This window comes from Procambarus clarkii, chromosome 8, assembly GCF_040958095.1.
Source record: "Procambarus clarkii isolate CNS0578487 chromosome 8, FALCON_Pclarkii_2.0, whole genome shotgun sequence".
Taxonomy (NCBI): Eukaryota; Metazoa; Arthropoda; class Malacostraca; order Decapoda; family Cambaridae; genus Procambarus; species Procambarus clarkii.
Window position 1 is genome coordinate 37,107,555 of NC_091157.1, and position 8,894 is coordinate 37,116,448.

Below are 8,894 nucleotides of genomic sequence, written 5' to 3' on the forward strand. Positions count from 1 at the left end.
TCCATTTATAACATTTCTCTATGAGCATACACGAAGGTTATCATAGTACCACCTAGGGAACACAACGTTCTCTATAGAAGTTCTTATTGCCTGGAGAGTGGTAAAGACAGCACAGACTTACATAAAAGTGTACCCTTAGCCATCCGATCAGTATCAGTGCCTGAATGGTGGCAACTATTAGCGTAGTGGCTATAGAGAGGCAAAGCCACACAGACCTTCCTGGGAGAATACCCTGGGCCAGCAGTCTAGTAGCAGATCTATGGGAGTAGCAATCTTCTGGCTACAAACAATATATAATACACCCACTGAACTGCATTGCTGGGGTGCAGATATAATAACCCAGCTGGCGACCTTGTTAAGAAGAAGATAGAGAAGACAGGCGGGAAAGGAATTCCTGCAACCTTTTTGTCTGGCAGGCAAGATTCAGGGAGGTTATTGTTATAAGGACAGCCTGAGTCTTCCTTCACTCCTCCACGGGTCTAGGCCGGAACTGTTGACAACAGTTTCCCCGTGTTTGACTGAAGGGCTTCCAAGGTGAATCAGTGGCACCCCCCCCCCTTTTGTGGTGGAAGCAAAGACCTGCGGAGGTGGGCATTGTTGGTCCTCTCTTGTGTGACCAAGGAGACTCCGGTGAATCCAGGGAGTCGGAGGGGCTGAGTATTTGGGCCTTTTGAGCCCCTAGCAGCTAAATGTTAGCAGAACCCCGGCCCACCTCCACGTGACAACACGTAGATGTAGATGTAGTACCAATATACAAAAAGGGTGACAGACAAGAGGCACTGAACTACAGGCCAGTGTCCTTAACTTGTATACCATGCAAGGTGATGGAGAAGATTGTGAGAAAAAGCCTAGTAACACATCTGGAGAGAAGAGACTTCGTGACAACCCATCAACATGGGTTCAGGGAGGGTAAATCTTGCCTTACAGGATTGATAGAATCCTACGATCAGGTGACAAAGATTAAACAAGAAAGAGAAGGGTGGGCAGACTGCATTTTTTTGGACTGTCGGAAAGCCTTTGACACAGTACCCCATAAAAGGTTGATGCATAAGCTAGAGAAACAAGCAGGAGTAACTGGTAGGGCGCTCCAGTGGATAAGGGAGTACCTAAACAATAGGAAGCAGAGAGTTACAGTGAGGGGTGAGACCTCAGACTGGCGTGAAGTCACCAGTGGAGTCCCACAGGGCTCTGTATTTGGACCTATCCTGTTTCTGATATACGTAAATGATCTCCCACAGAGTATAGACTCATTCCTCTCAATGTTTGCTGACGACGCACAAATTATGAGAAGGATTAAGACAGAGGAGGACAGCTTGAGGCTTCAAGAAGACCTGGACAAGCTGCAGGAATGTTCGAACAAATGGCTGTTAGAGTTTAATCCAAGCAAATGTAATGTAATGAAGATAGGGGTAGGAAGCAGGGGACCAGATACAAGGTATCACTTGGGAGATGAAATACTTCAAGAGTCCGAGAGAGAGAAAGACCTGGGGGTTGATATCACGCCAGACCTGTCCCCTGATGCTCATATCAAGAGGATAACAGCAGCAGCATATGCCAGGTTGGCTAACATAAGAACGGCCTTTAGAAACTTGTGTAAGGAATCTTTCAGAACATTATATACCACATATGTCAGACCAATCCTGGAGTATGCAGCACCAGCATGGAGTCCATATCTAGTCAAGCATAAGACTAAAATGGAAAAGGTTCAAAGGTTTGCCACCAGACTAGTACCCGAGCTGAGAGGTATGAGCTACGAGGAGAGACTACGGGAATTAAACCTCACTTCATTGGAAGACAGAAGAGTTAGGGGGGACATGATCACCACAATCAAGATCCTCAAGGGAATTGACAGGGTTGATAAAGACAGGCTGTTTAACACAAGGGGCACACGCACTAGGGGACACAGGTGGAAACTGAGTGCCCAAATGAGCCACAGAGATATTAGAAAGAACTTTTTTAGTGTCGTGACAAATGGTTGGTTGGTTGGTTGAGTGGTTGACAAATGGAATGCATTAGGAAGTGATGTGGTGGAGGCTGACTCCATACACAGTTTCAAGTGTAGATATGATAGAGCCCAATAGGCTCAGGAACCTGTACACCTGTTGATTGACAGTTGAGAGGCGGGACCAAAGAGCCAGAGCTGAACCCCCGCAAGCACAACTAGGTGAGTACAACTAGGTGAGTACACACACACACACACACACACACACACACACACACACACACACACACACACACATACACACACACACACACACACACACACACACACACACACACACACACACATACACACACACACACACACACACACACACACACACACACACACACACACACACACACACACACACACATTCATTCATTCAGAATCTTGTACACCACATATGTAAGACCAATCCTGGAGTATGCGGCCCCAGCATGGAGCCCGTACCTTGTCAAGCACAAGACGAAGCTGGAAAAAGTCCAAAGGTATGCTACTAGACTAGTCCCAGAACTAAGAGGCATGAGTTATGAGGAAAGGCTGCGGGAAATGCACCTTACGACACTGGAAGACAGAAGAGTAAGGGGGGACATGATCACAACCTACAAAATCCTCAGGAGAATCGACCGGGTAAACAAGGATGAACTATTCAACACTGGTGGGACGCGAACAAGGGGACACAGGTGGAAGCTGAGTACCCAAATGAGCCACAGAGACGTTAGAAAGAACTTTTTCAGTGTCAGAGTAGTTAGTAAATGGAATGCATTAGGAAGTGATGTGGTGGAGGCTGACTCCATACACAGTTTCAAATGTAGATATGATAGAGCCCAATAGGCTCAGGAATCTGTACACCAGTTGATTGACAGTTGAGAGGCGGGACCAAAGAGCCAAAGCTCAACCCCCGCAAGCACAAATAGGTGAGTACACGAGGTACTGAATGCAAGTTTCCATGGAGTGTTCACATCCGAGCCTGAGCAGCTCCCATTGTTAGAAGCGATTACCCTAGATGAAAGACTATCAGATATAGAGGTGACAGCAGAGGAGGTAATGAAACAGTTGACAACACTGGATGCAAATAAAGCGGTTGGACCAGACAAAGTATCACTGTGGATACTAAAAGAGGCAGCGCAGGCTCTCAGCGTGCCTCTGACAATGATCTTTAATGAGTCACTTATGTCGGGAGAATTGCCCAGTGGCTGGAAGGAGACAAGTGTCGTACCGATTTTCAAGCAAGGTGATAGGGAGGAGGCACTTAACTACAGACCCGTATCACTGACAAGCATCCCCTGCAAAATACTTGAAAGAATAGTTAGGCTAAGACTTGTTGAGCACCTGGAGAGCATTGGGTTTGTAAACAAGCACCAACATGTGTTCTGGACAGGGAAATCATGCCTAACAAACCTTTTAGAATTCTATGATAAAGTAACAAGGATAAGGCAGGACAGAGAAGGCTGGGCAGACTGCATATTTCTTGACTGCCAAAAGGCCTTTGATACAGTACCGCACATGAGACTGCTATACAAACTTGAGAGGCAGGCAGGAGTAAGCAGAAAGGCCCTAGCATGGGTGAGTTACTACCTAACAGGAAGGAGCCAGAGGGTAATGGTAAGGGGCGAGAAGTCGGACTGGCGAACAGTAACAAGTGGAGTACCTCAAGGATCGGTGCTGGGCCAAATCCTCTTTCTAATACTCAGTGTGTACCACCCGACAGTCCCATCACGTGAGCCACGACCCTCCAGACGCGACACAGACAAGAGCAGTACTCAGTGTGTACCACCCAACAGTCCCATCACGTGAGCCACGTATTCGTTTGCCTTGTTCGGATTGAATGTAGACACAGTAGTCGCTTCTGTATATATTTATTGACCAAGACAACAAGGTATATATCTGGCCAACTGAGGTCCACCTTACTCTGGGTCTGAGAGAGAACTGAGGCTGCTGGGAGCATGGCTTGATGCTCCTCTGTCTGGCATGACGTCAGAGGCCTACTTGCCTGTGATTGGTTACATTTCAACTGACAGAATTTGAGTATAACACCGCTCGGACACGCTACCAAGTCGACGACCCTTGTCGACAAGCTCTGGCTAGCTATATAGTTACAATGATACTGAAAGGACCTCGGTGGCATTCAATAATGGCTTACATGTGAAATTTGCATAATAAAACATTGGAAGAAGATCAGGTGTGCGTAATACTAACAACTCGGCATATATGCACCAAAAAAAATTCATCATAATAGGTGAAAATCATGGTAACAATGCTTTGATTAAACCAGAGTATTAAGAACATGTGTATGTCTACTGATCAGATATGAACAATACAACTCAAGGTATTGCCTAAACAAAATTATTAACATGTGTCAATGGCATGTGCTTGAAAACCATACAAAATTAAACAATTATTACATTAATGGAACAAAGTTCTGACCTAACAACCACAAATGAATTTCAAGATAGATAATGATTTTCTTTTTTTCTCTTTTTTTTTCTGAAATATACAATATATTTACAAGACCAATGTACAATATATTTAATGTGCCATATATTTACAAGCTATATACAAGACCTGGAACAAGAAGACTAACATCTGCGTGATAGCAGTCAGGATTCACTGGCCACAATGTGGTTGCTAGAACAATAATAACTCTTATGACAAGCACTGTAAAAATACAAATGCTAGTAGACTTAACAATGGCATCTAATTTATAACAAAATAAAGTTCAGAAAAACTATACATTATATATAATGGTAATAATAAGACACATGTGGTAGAAATACTGCAAATGATTTTTTTTTTTTCAAAAACAAACAGAATAACTGCAGAGTGCACTCAATTATAAATTCTGCGGATATCTACACCTAGCTCATCCAGAGCACTATACAACTCTGGCTCTGACTGAAGGTCCGGAACAGATGAAACTTCATGTGACAAACTATCATCTTGAGAGATATCCTCGTTAACATCTAGCCAATGGACATGTGGTGAGTGCACGGTTGAAACGAGAGGTCTAGATCTAAGATTATAGTTGCTAGTATGGGGTTGCTGAACATCAAGTGGTCTGTCAACCACAGAAGGTGGTGTCCGAGTAGGAGTATCTGTCTGGGTAAGTTCAGTGTCATCTTCCTCATCAGTCTCGTCAACAGTCATTTTAGCTAACTTCATGTGGTCTAAATGTTCATTTATATACTCTCCTGTTAACAAGTTCTTAAGTCTGTATTTGTTACCTTTAATAAGCTCGATTACCTTATATGGACCCAAAAATTTCTTAGTTAACTTATACATAGGACCAGACCTGTGTTGGTTAAGTATCATTACTACAGATCCAATAGTTATTTTACTGGGTTTAGTTCGAGCATTCCTTGCTAGAGTGAACTCGGCTGTAGCTTTGGACAGTTGTTCTCGTATTTTCTTGAATACTAATTGCATTTGTCTACGCTTCACTTGAACAAAATCATCTACGTTATATAAGGGAGTAGGAGGTACGTTAATCAATTCATTAGGGAGGATCTTATCTGTACCATAAAGAATAGCGTGAGGTGTGTCACCTGTAGAAACATTAATTGAAGAATTTATAGCACACTGAATTAAGGGTATAAAATCATCCCAATTGTTGTTATCAAAATTCAACGTGACTCTCAAGGCATCTAACACTTTCCTGTTAGTACGTTCGGCTAGTCCATTACTTGCCGGATGATAAGGCATGATGCTACATTTTTTGATGTTATATAAATCACGCAAGCTAGTTAAAATACTATTACTGAATTCTGGACCATTATCTGAAAGGATTACTTTAGGCATACTATATCTACAAATTATTTGGTCATGGAATGCGCTGGCTATGGTTTCTGCTGTTTTGTTCGGGATAGGAACTAGTTCGCAAAACCGTGAAAAATTATCGACCATTACAAGCAAATGTTTGTCCCCTTTCTCTGTTTCCGCAAAATTTGTCAATAAATCCATCGATATTTGTTCCCAAGGAGCTTTAGTTGCTGGGTACACGTGAATTGGATTAGGTCCTGAAACATGTCCCTTGTGCTGTAAACAAGTTAAACATCTGTCAACATAATGAGCAATCTCCTTAGCCATTTTTGGCCAAAAATATTTCAATCGACCTTGTTGGAGTGTACGATCCTTTCCTGGATGTGCACTTGCAGGAGCATCATGGATAATTTTTAACACAGTTGGTACCAAGACAGCTGGAACAACTAACTGACAACATTTCCTCGGGGCTGTCCCTAGCTTTACTATTCTACACAGTAAATTGTCCAACATAACTAGTTCTTTCAATGGTACTGGCGGTTTATGAATCGGGCGAGTGTCTTTCTGGCTTAGTCAAAAATTTAATGACGGGTGCCCATATGGGGTCTTGTCTTTGTTCCGTTTCTACTACTGTAGCATCTAATGCTGGGTAATTTAACTGAATCGCAGCTACGTGTCGAGAAAACGCATCGGCTACAACATTTTGCTTCCCTGGAATATATCCAAATGTGGGATTGAATTCTTGAATTGTGAGCAAATATCTAGCAAATTTTCCAACTGGATTCTTATTTTTGAACAAGGGAATTAATGGTTGGTGATCTGTAAGAACATGAACTGGGTAATTATAAATTGTATCCTTGAAATGTTTAAGTGCCCAGACAACTGCCAAGGCTTCTCGTTCTGTTGCACTATAATTTTTCTCTTCTTTAGATAATGTGCGGCTAGCATAAGCTATTGCGTGATCTGTGACCTTCTGTTTGAAGTAATGCAGCACCTAGACCTATGTCACTAGCATCTGTAACCAACATAAAAGGTTTAGAAAAATCTGGGTACCTAAGGACAAGTGACGAAATCAAGGCTGCTTTGAGTTTTTTGAATGACTGATCCTGGGCCTCTCCCCAAACAAAGGGTTCATCTTTTCTTTGCAACTTGTAAAGCGGAGCGGCTATAATAGAGAATCCAGCAATAAACGAACGATAAAATCCTACAAGACCTGTGAACTGTCTTACGGCTTCTGCGGTACGAGGTGTTGGAAAATCACGGGCAGCAATAATTTTTTATTCATTCAATGTAATACCTGAAGGTGTAACTGTATGACCTAGGAAATTAATCTTTTGCTTTAAAAATGAACATTTTGCAAGCTTTATTTTTAAATTAGCTTCAGCGAGCTTTGCAAGTACTTTCTCAAGGTTCTGGAAATGAGTCTGAACATCTTGCAACATGATTATGAGATCATCAAGGTAAACTAGAAGAGTACTTCCTATCAATCTACGAAATAGATTTGTCATGAGCTGTGAAAAGGTTATTGGACTACTACGCAAACCAAACAGCATTCTTTTGAAATGAAAATGACCATTGGGAGTACTAAAGGCTGTCAATTGTTTACTTTCCTCATCAAGGGGGATTTGCCAGAATCCCTGCAACAAATCTAACGTTGAGAATACTTTGTTTCTACCAATACTTTGCAACAAATCATTTAGAATTGGAAGTGGGAAACGATCAGGTATTGTTACTCTGTTAAGCTTGCGATAATTGATTACAGGTCTCCAAGTCCCATCTTGCTTTGGTACAAGAATCAATGGAGCATTCCATGGCGAATTACTCGATTCAATTACATCACTCTGTAACATTTCTTCTACAAGTCTATCTGCTTCTGCTCTCTGAGAATGGGGAAGACGGTAAGCTGATACATAAATAGGCGTAGTTCCTTGTTCAAGGGGAATTTTATGTGTAATGAGAGGAGTGAGACCTAATTTTTCTCCTGGTAGAGCAACAACAGCTCTATTCCTGTTCAAAATTTCCAAAAGCTGAGCCACAGAGTCAGGAAAATCAGTAGGACTGAGGTGTTGCGCTTGCACCTCTGGCTGAGATCCCTGTTCTCCTGGTGTGAGTGTACAAACAGTATGATCCATGGAGACATCATCCACAACTCGCACCGGTAACGAGTAATGGGCAAAATCTACAACATGGGTACCAGACTGGAGATGGATATCGGCATTACTAGTGTTTGCGATAAATAATGTGACAGTACCATCCTGCACTGTGTGCCAGGAGGGTTCAACAAATGTACCATTCACTTTACATGTTTCACTTTCCGCAATCACATCCGACAACTCAGGCACTCCCTGAACCTTAACTCTTATTCTGGTGAGAGAATGAGGGTGTAGCACAGTGTCAGTAGCCATGGAACCACTGACTTCAGAGATGGAAGCTGCCAGGCGAGCAAGACAACGAGAATCCGTTAGGGCGTCCCCTTCCAGAAAGTCCCGATACTCATTCTCCTTAACAACTGCACAACTACTATGCTTCAATCGAGTGCCCGTTTTCTCGGATATGCTACCACGACAATGATCTGACAACCCTACGCTAGCAAGGCGGGTGTCAACAAAATTAACGTAATCTGATTGAAGGTTGAACTCGTGGCCCTGTCGATACATGCTACACAAGGGTATGACATGGTCTTTGATACTTATGTTCCAACGATGGGGAAACAATGCAATATTTTCATCAATCATGGTGTACAGACCTAAGAGAATGTCTCCAGGAAAATGAATAATGTCAACAACTAAACATGTTATAGACAATGTGACATCATTGAACTTGAGTGGGAGGTCAATTTCACCCTGAACTTTTACTTTATTTCCTGAAATACCACTTAGAAAAGGTATGTGTGACTGTTTTAAAATAGTAGGGTGCTTACTCTCAATGTCTCTAAGAGCCGAGGGCTTGACAATATTAATTTTTGCACCTGAGTCAAGAAAAACTTTTAAAACTCTACCATGTACAATGGCTGAGACAAGGGGACCATCACTTGAGACTGGACAAGTTACTACTTTTGACTTATGTTGTATGGGATATCTGCGTCTTGTTTGTGTCAAATTTACTGTGGATCCGTCAACATCTACAACTGGTCTAGAGTCAGTGTCCTCCT